At 39.1% G+C, this 12,432-nt stretch overlaps 1 protein-coding gene across 1 annotated transcript in view; it reads left to right on the top strand.

Annotated features, from left to right (window-relative positions):
• Positions 1–1,353: 1,353 nt before the first annotated feature.
• LOC128513180 (death-associated protein kinase 2-like) overlaps positions 1,354–12,432 on the top strand; it is a 34,838-nt gene continuing 23,759 nt past the window's right edge. The window contains exon 1 of the mRNA XM_053486855.1: positions 1,354–1,505. The gene's annotated coding sequence lies outside the window, so the exon portion shown is untranslated. The remainder of the gene's footprint in view (positions 1,506–12,432) is intronic.

Genomic DNA, 12,432 nt, shown 5'->3' with positions numbered 1-12,432 from the left:
TGGATCATATAAATAAAGTATAGTAAAGGGAGTAAAAATAAAAAAATTTCAAGGAACTCATAATGTATGTAAGGGATGGAATTTCACCAACACGTAAGCAATAGTTAGAAACAAATGACCTATTACTTCATGCCCTGTAGTCATTTCTGTACAGGAAGTCATAGTGCTCAGGGCCCCAACCTCTGGCAATCGTGTGGCGCAAACACACAGACCCAAACACCCAATCATCTACTATGGGCAGTTTGCAAACAACTATACATGTACTGTACAATCCATCCATCCATCTAGGAACCTCTGTAGTCCAACTAGGGCCCATGGATTCCAGTGGTATTTACCATCGTATTTATTCCTATTTTACAACTGTAGTAGGACCTCTGGTCAGCATTCACACACACATTTACACACTATGGGCAACTTGGGAACGCCAATTAGCCTAATCTGCATGACTTTGGACTGTGGAAGGAAACTGGAGTATACAGAGGAAACCAACCATCCACAGTGGGAAATGGGAGATCTGGGGAATCGAACCAATGACCCTGGATGGTCAACCCTCCACTAATATACAGTGAATATGCTGTAAATGTATTCCTTTATTTGGCTTCTTTAACTAATAAAAAATATATAATTATACTCGAAATTTTGGTTACTAAGGTTAGGTTAGAGGTTAAGGCACAGAAAAACGTGTGTGTATATGGGTATACTGTATATAGAAAACCCAGTTTCACAACCCTATACTTCATGCCATTGCTGGTGGAGGTTCCTGTTTATCACTTGACTCGGGCTCTGTTCCAAACACCAAACTCCAGCACTAGATAGTGTGCTGAAGTTTTTTTATTTTCTTAAGTACATAGTACATAGACACTAGTCAGTAGCACTATAACAACACACTAATGCATGCGGAAACTATACTAGTACTGTACATAGTGTACCAACATAAAACCTATGAACGGTAGTGTTAGTGTTGTTGGGCGCGGTTTGGAACAGAGCCCGTGTCTTTCTTCATCTAACAGGCGGCAGATGCAGACATTAGAAGGGTGTTCTCTCAGGAGACAATGAGAGAACTCTAGGCGCGCGCGCGGCACAGGCACGCGCGCACACGCGCAAGTTGTCGGGCTGGTCTAGCAGCTCTAGTTGTAATCAGGAAATCCCTCTAGTGAGAGACATTTTTTTTTTTCATGTTTTTTTTTTTTTTTTTTTAAACTCGGCTGAAAGTGGAATGACTTGACTTCGCACTTCAGGCTGATGCCATGGTGCACGCTGGGGGGGGGGGTTTGACCCCAGCAATGCGAGTACTATACTCGAACTCGGGATTCCGGGTGCGCGCGCGCACATACACGCACTCACTCACGCGCGCGCACACACACACACCCTCGCGCACATACACGAGCGCTCATTTGCGCGCACATACATACACGCGCACAGACACACACACACACAGACACACACGCGCGCGGAGCGGAACGTGGACGCGTACAGAACGGGCTGGTCCGGGTTTTAGGATCGAGGTAAGGACTCTTCCGAGTCGTGCATGTCGTTATTCCTCGTGCGTGTTCGTGCCCGGTATTTGGTTTCTGTTTCACGAGCGCCGGTCACCTCTCCTTCCTCCAAAAACCATCAGAGTTCTAATGATATGAGGGTCTTCTGGTTCTGGATTAAAAGACATTAAAGAAGCTTTAAGTATCCAAAGATGGACAGATACTTTCCAAGTGGAATCTATCTATCTATCTATCTATCTATCTATCTTTTAATGTTTTATGCCTTTCTAAATAATCCTCTTGAATGCTATTTATAATATATTATAATATAATATTATGTAATATAATATAATATGTGATATTATAGGCAGCACGTGGCTGAGTGGTTAGCACTGTTGCCTCGCACCTTCAGGGTCCGGGTTCGATTCCCGCCGTGGGGGTCTGTCTGTGTGTGTGTGTGTGGAGTTTGCATGTTTTTTCCCTGCTTGGTGGGCTTCCTCCTACAGTCCAAAGACATGCAGATGAGGGATTCCCCAAATTGCCCCCAAATGAGTGTGTGAGTAGGTCTGTGTACTGTATGTGTAATGTGTGCGTGCCCTGTGATGGATTGGCACCCGTCCTGGGTGTACCCCGCCTCGTGCCTTAAGATATGCCCCAGGCCCTCCGCGCCCCTGTACATAGGATAATGCGGTATAGACGATGAGTCTCCGACGGAAATTCCAGATTCCAGATATTAGTCTCCCAAAGGGTTCTTTTGCTTCTTTAAGGTGTTTTTCTCCAGACCTTGTTGAACCCATGAACTGGATAGAAGGATACACATGTACTGTAGATGAACAGAAAAATAGATCTATCTACCTCTCCATTCTTTGTTTTTATGACTTTCTAAATAATCTTTAAAAATAATCTCTTGAATGTTTTTTTTATAAATATTAATATTATTATATTGTTTATAATATATTTAATGTTAGTTATATTATCTATCTATCTTTCCATCTGTCTATCTATCTATTAGATTCCCAAATGGTTCTTTGGAGGGCATTTTCCTTTTTTAAGGTGTTTTAATCTGAACCCTAGTGAACCCATGTAATGGATGGATGAATAGACGGGTAGACGAACAGATAAATCCATAGGTAGAACTTTTCTAGTAGGCCAACAACCACTAATCATCTAAAGAACTTTTAAAGCTCCATTGAAGGGCATCAGTTTGAAACTCCCTTTGATAGGAAACACTTTGATGTAGGATTTTCATTATAAGATGTTGTAAGAGGTCATCTAAAGGAAGTGACTGTCTGGAGCTCTAGACAGAAGCCATGTTAATCACACAGAAGAGTCTTAACTATTCAAAGTTTTCCTTTAGCGAGAATTCCAAGAAGAATTCTTTTAAGAACCCAATAAGCACTACTTATTTCAAATAAAACAATTAAAGAGCCCTTTCATTTTTTTGTATATCAATCTATCTTGATATTCTCATGAGTTTTCCGATTTTCTCCTCTTATTTAGCTAAGTAGTCAAGCAGAGAGCTTGATTACTTAAATGCCAGGGGTAGCTCGGTGGTTCAGGTGTTCCCTTACCAGGTCCTTCACCCTCAACCAGTCAGATACAATCGGTCGTCCAGCTGGCAACCTGACCCCCACTGATATCTCTTTATTTTGTCCTACAGTGTGAGAAAAAAGTATACACACCCATGTCACATTAAAAGTGGATGGATGTTTTTTTACACCGCAAAACCATGCCGTATTAAGAGGGGTGTGTAGACTTTTGATAGCCACCATATCTTTCATATTTATCAAGCTATGTGTTAAAATGGGGTTTTGGGCGTGACAGGACCATACTACTTTAATGTACTGTTATGATTATATGGATATATAATAGATGTACCAAAAATAATCATATATCCATATATAATCCTAAAAAAAAAAAAATCACAATTAACTATCTGTGCCCTGTTCAGCTAATTTGTCACATGGGCTGCTAATTTGTTTTAGTCGTTACTATATTTATGTAATTCCGGTGAGAAGTTTGAGGGTGTGTGCGACAATGACCTCACAAAGAGACATTACAATGTACACTGTTTAAGGAAATGCTTGGAATTCCTCAAATGATAGTATGTCCCTGATAAAGGAGTCTTGTTATTCATATTATCTGTCTCAAATGATCGTTCCTGAGCTCAAAAGCAAAAGTCCCGGACCTTCACCTTCCTACAGTAACGAAATATAAACCTGAGGAAAAAAAAGCAGGAATAATTAGTATTTCTACAACTGCATTTTGGAGTTTTTAGAGTGACAGCGTGCTGATTGCTTGGACCCTTTAACCTTTTCCTTTTGTTCCTATTATACAATTTTGGTTTAAAACTATTTTACAGTCTGTCAAGCACAATCAATCGATTTGAAACATATATACCGTACAAGAGTCATAAATACCCATCATATAATATTAGTTTCCATATTGCTTAATTCTTATAGTCTAGGATGTACCTGTTTATCCATTATGGATAAACTTAAAATTAATTCTAAGGTTAAAGTTCACATACCGTACCCAACATATTCACCAAAAAAATAAAAGCCCTAAACCATGCAGTGATTTTAGTTACTGTGAGTTGATTATTTCCTCTTTTATTGAGGAACCAATCAAAGTGTGAAAATGTTATATTAGGTGACCTTCTTAAATAGGACACCTAACACTTTGTCGCAATTCATGTACTCTATCGCTACGCTGACTACAATTTATAAATTTTTTTAAGTGATCTTTTAATTTTTATATGTTTGCATTTGAGTTGGCAAAATCCTACAGGTGGAGGATTTCACTCTGAACTATTCAGACATTGGCCCATGTGGTACTAGTGATGATTTACTGAGTTTGTTAGATATGTATAGAATTCCAGATGTTTATAAAATCATGATACTTACAGAATCGCAATACGAATCAAATCGGTGTGGAGGTATCGCGATAATATCGTATCGGCTAATGCCTGCTGATTCCCATCCGTAATGATGATAGCTTCGATGATCCGAACTAGCTGAATTTAAAGAACTGATACTTAAAGACCAGATTTAAGGACAAAAACTAAAACAAAAAGTCATTATCCTAATTATTTTAGTTATACTGATGGATGGGTTTAGTGTCACAATTATGTTTTTATAAATATTATTAATGAGTCGGCTTTAACGACCCGTCGCTTGAAGCACTGTACATTCAGTTCTTGTTTGTCCCTGGCAAACAGCTGTATGTTTGTCACGCTTACCAGATGTTGCTTCTGTCTTTAATCTTGTTTTGGATAAACTCATTGTTTTTCCTCGCTTTGATTTCACCAGTGGAAATTTCTTGTACAAATCCCAAGCTTGTTTTGGAAAAAATGAAGTTGTCTCTTAAATCAGCGGAAAAAAATTCACACTGAAAGACTTGTAACGTAATAACGTTTAGAATTAACACACGATTCTAAGTGATTTGCAGGATCTGTAATGAAATACTGACTTGTCTTTGATGAGTACTTTGGTTTCCCTTAACGCAAATCTTCTACCCTTTAGAAGATTTATCTCTTCTTTCATGTCTACTTAAAAAAACGATGCAGTGGCAATTCCTTAAAAAGTCCTTAAGTCTATCCAGATGTCTTACCCTCTCGTCTGTATGTTCTGCTGATCCTGAGGAAAGTTCCCAAAGGTTCCTGGTATCATATGAACAGTTGCACTGGTTTGTTTATCATCACACAGTATAAACATTTAAACGTGTAATAATACTGGCACACGAATGCCCGCCACCTTGATCCCAGCCTTAGCGCTGGTCCTTGACATTTGCGCTGTTGATTGAGTGTGACATGAATAGCTCTTTGTATCCACTGGTATTAATATACAGCACTAACACGGAGAATATACTCTATACTGTAATCGCATCTGAAATGAAGTTTGTTCGAGGGAACATGGCATTTCTCTGGGCATTTCTGTCCTTTCGCTTCAACCACGTTGATTTTCTCGATCCTCATTTTAACACGTCCTTTTCGGAGAGAAGTGATACTCCGCAGCTTGCATCAGATATGGAGTAGAGGTTGGGAAAAGGTCCTGGTTGATCTTTTACAGAGTTGCATTCTTTACCAGTGAGACACGCGGCTCGCTGAAGATCGTCCTCGATGCACCGAGTCACACTTGGGAGCAGCAGAGAGAAACAATCTTCAAATGACTTTGTATTCATTTCCACTAGTATAAAAACACTTCATTTGTTCACTTCATTCAAAGATTTTTACGTTTTTGAGGGATCTGGTACACTTTTCTTTTTTCTTTCCATAAGGAATGAATACTGTACATGTTTATATTAGGGGTGTATCGGAATGCGTATTGTATTTCCTACAATTCAGTACAATACGTTGGGTTTAGCGCTCATTGTGATCTGAGTCAGTATAGTCTGGCTTTAACTAATGCTCGGGGATTTTCTCGAACAATTCAGTTGATTGAAAAGGCGGCTCCTCGCTGACGACTACGATTAAAGTCACCTTGCTGAGGACTGACAAAAGGTTCAGGTATCGAGTACATTTGGTACAGGGTTTAAAAGTCAGCTGAACAAGTTTATTTAAAACTAGAGTTAGTACACGTCTTGGATTGGAGAAGAGTTTGTAAAAAATAGTTTAAAGGTTGAAGCTAAAAGTAAGCTGATCAGCTTTAATGTAAACAGTGATATTGTTCTTTCTGGTCAAAGCCCACGTACTGGCTGTCTTTTTGTTTACTGCTTTTTATCAGCGGCACGGTTTCCCGCATGAAGAATCAACATACATTGCATACATACAAGCACTATATTGGGCCAAAAAAATCGCCGGCTGCTGTGACATAATCCGGCACATAACTGCTCATAATTTCCCCTTCTACTCAACATTTCGATTCCATTTATGGCGCAAGTTTAACTTTAGGCACTGAAGACACTGGTTTCGGTTTTGGGTTCGCCAGTGTATGAAACGTTAAGATATCATTGAAAGAACGAGTTCTGACCAATGTGCAGACAAAATCTTTTATATGAACAAATAAATCAGCTGTAGATTTTATTTCAGTTAGCATTTAGAAAAGACAAATGCATATTTGTTCATATGAAAGCATTATGCATATTTTACTTTTTATTGGACTTCGTCCATCCTGTAACAAGCTTTCGTGTTCCCCCTTTTAAAAATATTTTAGGCTGAGCTGTGAGCCACGAATGCACCCCTGTCTTCACTTCTTCATCAGACGTGAAACCAAACAGGTGAGAGTCTGATGCCGCGAGATCAGGACGATAAGAAGGACGCTTTAACACCTCAAAACGAAGTGTCAACAGTGCGGGCAGACGTTTGCAGACGTGCATTGTCATGCAAGATTACTACAGAAGATATCAGTCCTCTGTGTTTAATCTGAAGTTTAGTCTTCAACTCTTCAATAAGCTTCTCACTGTAACGAGCACTGTCGATTGTTGAAGCTTCTTTCCTGATGATGTTCCAATATTTCTGGCTCTTGAGAATCTTGGAAAACTGTTCCAAGATTTTCCAGCTGATTATCAACTTTTTCTCGGTCGGCGATTGAGGATGTTTCCGCTCCATATTCTAGTGTTTACTCTCAGGCTCGTAGTGTTGAATCCGTCACCAGTAATAATTCTCTTTAAGAAAAGGTCACCTTGCGTAGAGTATCGCTCCGAATCATCGCTCTGCAAATATCCAAACTTTTCCGTTTCTGCCCTTCTGTGAAATGTTTCAGCACCAGGTACACCCTCAGACCATGAGAAAGAAAACGAATCACTGCACGCTGCTCTTCTTTTGTGCAAATCACACGCCACAGTCACAGCAGTCGTTGCGGAGACCGTAAAAGCCCTGATAAGACAGTGAGACCAACTGAAGGTTTAATATAACTGAAGTGCGAATAATTTCGACTCACTCTTATGTATACAGTGTAACCCATTCAAAGGTAAGAAGTTTTACTGTGATGCTGTGAGTAGCCATGTTGATATGATGTCATATCATGTATTTTTTTGGTGTTAACCCAAATATCAAGGAACAGATAAGTCTTTGGACATCATATCAAGATTACCAGTGACTCAGCTGTACGTACATCTACAGGGAACGCATTCCACCACCTACTGTCGGAGCCAGAATAGAAAACAGTTTTGGTGCATATCCTCCTCGATCCAGTCGAGCAGCGCTGGAGGATCAGAGGGAACGTGGTGCGGTGCGGGATGTGTTAAGTGCATAATATTTCATGTCATGAAAGACACCCTCCTCATTTACTCTGTTGAGAAAGAAGAGTTCAGTGAGACGCATTGAAATAGTAACAGCGCCTTAAAAAGTAAGTGCCTAGGCGTCGATTCAACTTTCCAAGTATCATCTAAACATATAATAAAAATAAAGTTGGCGTGTCTGAACATTGAAGATGTTTATAAAAAAAATTATTTGAGAGATGTAAGATGAGTAAAAGATGTTTTTTGGACATTTTTTTTTTTGTTGTCTAATTGTTTGTGCATGCATCACGTACACATTACTGAATAAATTTTTATGGGGTTTCCAAAGGTTTATTTGGCCGAGCTGGAGGTAACGTATAGGCGTTGTTTCATTGCACTTGAAACCTACTTAATAATATTGATGGGAAGCTTAGTGACTCGGATCTTTAAATCTTGTTCATCAAATTGAAGAAATCTTTTAAGTCAATTAGTTAATTTTGTTCTTTTGATCAGAAACCAACTTAAATGTTACATTTTCAATAGACAGACCTCCAGCTCGGCTACATACACAAATTTTGCCTATAGTTCCAGTAATAAAAATATTACAGTGCAGCAAAGGACATATTATGATAAACAAAACGAGCAGCTCATCTCTCATATCTTCCGGTCCGAATCGTTCGTTCTTTTGTCATGTGACTCCTATAGACGCTATGCAGTGCATTACACAGAAACAGAATTGAGCGGTTCTCCTCATGAGTCTTCTAGTCCGAATCATTCATTCTTTTGAATCTGTTGCACTGCATAGCATCTATGGAAGTCACATGACAAAAGAACGAACGACTAGGACTAGAAGACTCAAAGGTAACTACTCGGAGTTTTAAACGAATGAACAAATCACTCTGAGACTACTTGTTTTTCTTGTTAAAGACTCGTTTGAAAAGAACAAATCATTCAACGACCCATCACTACTTAATAAACGTGATTTCACCCCTTCATTCCGCGCACTTCACGGTAACACGTAAAACTTTTAGTTTATTCCATAATTCAACAGTAAAAGTGGCGCTGTACATTTTTCCGTTGTACAACACGCTAACGTGTGTTTGAGTAAATTCCACCAAGTAATTTTATAATTATCTATATAATTTTGGGGGGATTTTGTTACAATTCTAAACAAAATTAAATAATAAATAATTCGCTCATACAAATCGGGACGCTGTGGTTTTATAGGAGAAGAAGATTTTCTTTGTCACATATACATCACAGCACAGTGAAATGCTTTCTTTCACACATCCCGGCGAGAAAGCCGGGGTCAGAGCGCAGGGTCAGCCGTGATATGGACAGAGTTAACAGTCTTGCTCCAGGACCCATTAGTGGCAGCTTGTTGCAGCTGGTGCTTGAACCTCTGACCCAATGATCACTAACCCAGAGCCTTAACACGCTCAGCTGCATGCATAGTGCTGTTACTATTCTTAAACAACCCACCACGTCCTGTAGTTCTCTAGAAGTAGGGTTTTTTTTTCTTTCATCCTGCATGATGTATGCCTATGCTCAGTTCGGCACTATGGACATGCTCATGCAGGTTTAGATTTTTACAAGTAAAATGTATAATAAAAGACAAACAAAATTCATGTCTTTCCAAAAGTTTTTTGGATGAAAGTATTTGGCCAAACCTGTCAATGATTGAATTTAGGTGTTTCAATCAATCAGTCAGGTCCCTTATTCCCAGTGAAGGGCACTCTTAATGCTTCAGCATACCAAGGCATCTTGAACAATGCTATGCTTCTAACTTTGCGGTAACAGTTTGGGGAAGACCCGTTTCTATTCCATCATGCCCCAGTGCATAAATCAATCACTAAAAGTCCACAGTTTGATGTGTATGATGTGGGAGAACTTGACTGGCCCTAACACAGAGCCCTGACCTCAACCCCATCGAGCACTTTTGGGATGAAATGGAACGGAGATGGCGAGCCAGGCCTTCTCGTCCAACATCAGTGACTGACCTCATAAATACTCTACAGAATGAACGGACACAAATTCCCACAGAAACACTTCAAAATCTTGTGGACAGCCTTCCTTCCAAGAAGAGTGCAAAGGGTTGACAGACTCCATATTGAAGTGTGTGTATTTGGATACTGACTCACTGCAGGTTTGGCCAAATACTTTTGTCCATATAGTGTATGTACCGATGCGATTTTTAACTTTTGCATACCGTTACACTCCGTATATACATATAAAATATAGAGTATGTACTTGATGTAGAGGTGTTGATGTATTTTCACTGCTCCGTTGTCATGAACTGGAGGAAAAATAAAAAAACATTAAAAAGTTTTGGTGAAACTTTTCTCCGTATCTGGAAGTTTGTATCTGTTTTGACTAATAGAAATGACTAGTTTGAACAAACTTTATATGGAACTTTTTACGTATTTATTTTAAGAGGGTGAGTCAAATAAAAAAAACATAAAACTGCATACTGAGTATTTTCTTTATACATATTTTTAAAGTAAAATTTCTGTAAGCTATTCGAAGCAAAATAACGATGCATTTCTATGACAAGTTTTTTTAATTCGCCTCACTCTCGAAAAACTTCCCATGCTTGTTTTTAAGGATTTACTTATTGACACATACAGTGGTGTGAAAAACTATTTGCCCCCTTCCTGATTTCTTATTCTTTTGCATGTTTGTCACACTTAAATGTTTCTTCTAATCAAAAATCGTTAACTATTAGTCAAAGATAACATAATTAAACACAAAATGCAGTTTTTAAATGAAGGTTTACGTTATTAAGGGAGAAAAAAAAAACTCCAAATCTACATGGCCCTGTGTGAAAAAGTTATTGCCCCCCTTGTTAAAAGATAACTGTGGTTTATCACACCTGAGTTTAATTTCTGTAGTCACCCCCAGGCCTGATTACTGCCACACCTGTTTCAATCAAGAAATCACTTAAATAGGAGCTACCTGACACAGAGAAGTAGACCAAAAGCACCTCAGAAGCTAGACTTCATGCCAAGATCCAAAGAAATTCAGGAACAAATGAGAACAAAAGTAATTGAGATCTATCAGTCTGGTAAAGGTTATAAAGCCATTTCTAAAGCTTTGGGACTCCAGCGAATCACAGTGAGAGCCATTATCCACAAATGGCAAAAACATGGAACAGTGGTGAACCTTCCCAGGAGTGGCCGGCCGACCAAAATTACCCCAAGAGCGCAGAGACAACTCATCCGAGAGGCCACAAAAGACCCCAGGACAACATCTAAAGAACTTCAGGCCTTACTTGCCTCAATTAAGGTCAGTGTTCACGACTCCACCATAAGAAAGAGACTGGGCAAAAACGGCCTGCATGGCAGATTTCCAAGGTGCAAACCACTTTTAAGCAAAAAGAACATTAAGGCTCGTCTCAATTTTGCTATAAAACATTTGAATCATTGGCAAGACTTTTGGGAAAATACCTTGTGGACCGACGAGACAAAAGTTAAACTTTTTGGAAGGTGCGTGTCACGTTACATCTGGCGTAAAAGTAACACAGCATTTCAGAAAAAGAACATCATACCAACAGTAAAATATGGTGGTGGTAGTGTGATGGTCTAAGGTTGTTTTGCTGCTTCAGGACCTGGAAGGCTTGCTGTGATAGATGGAACCATGAATTCTACTGTCTACCAAAAAATCCTGAAGGAGAATGTCCGGGCATCTGTTCGTCAACTCAAGCTGAAGCGATCTTGGGTGCTGCAGCAGGACAATAACTCAAAACACACCAGCAAATCCACCTCTAAATGGCTGAAGAAAAACAAAATGAAGACTTTGGAGTGGCCTAGTCAAAGTCCTGACTTGAATCCTATTGAGATGTTGTGGCATGACCTTAAAAAGGCGGTTCATGCTAGAAAACCCTCAAATAAAGCTGAATTACAACAATTCTGCAAAGATGAGTGGGCCAAAATTGTTATCGCAAACGCTTGATTGCAGTTATTGCTGCTAAGGGTGGCCCAACCAGTTATTAGGTTCAGGGGCAATTACTTTTTCACACAGGGCCATGTAGGTTTGGATTTTTTTTTCTCCCTAAATAATAAAAACCATCATTTAAAAAAATTTTTGTGTTTATTTGTGTTATCTTTGACTAATAGTTAAATGTGTTTGATGATCAGAAACATTTTGTGTGACAAACATGCAAAAGAATAAGAAATCAGGAAGGGGGCAAATAGTTTTTCACACCACTGTATATGCCATAATATAATGTGCGTCTGCATCTTATCCTTACAAACCCCAGCAAAATAAAATATCCCTAGACATACTGTATAATAGATGAAGAAAAGCAGCTAGGGAAATCATCAGTTATGCCATGATGTTGTCCTAAAACTCGGTGGAATTTCAGAATTTCAGGGTGTTACAGTATGAATCGCAATTCTTTTGTGTGCCAGTTCATATATGTAATTTGTTTATTATTATTTATTACATTTATAATAAATATGTACCTGTGGATCAGCCAGTAACCAAAACCAATCTGCCGTTTTCTCTTAGCTTTCTGAGCAAATTAGTCTTAAACACATTCACTACGCACACTTACACCAGTCTCAAAACATCACATGCGCTAATTAGTTTCGTAACAGACGCGTTAGAAACCGCCCCACCCGTGTGATCACAACTTTTCAACACGCACTCGAGACTTCAGAGGCTTTGAGGCGGTTCAAAGTCAATTTCTTTATAGTGCTACAGGTGGTACACTCTGAGTTGGGAATCTTTACAGATATGAACGGATCTCGCTTTACGAACGTTAGTAGATGGGAAGTAGTAGTAGTAGTAATTATAA

Source organism: Clarias gariepinus, chromosome 25 (assembly GCF_024256425.1).
Source record: "Clarias gariepinus isolate MV-2021 ecotype Netherlands chromosome 25, CGAR_prim_01v2, whole genome shotgun sequence".
In the NCBI taxonomy this organism is placed as follows: domain Eukaryota; kingdom Metazoa; phylum Chordata; class Actinopteri; order Siluriformes; family Clariidae; genus Clarias; species Clarias gariepinus.
The sequence above is the reverse complement of the archived record's forward strand: the minus strand, read 5'-3'. Positions and strand labels throughout refer to the sequence as shown.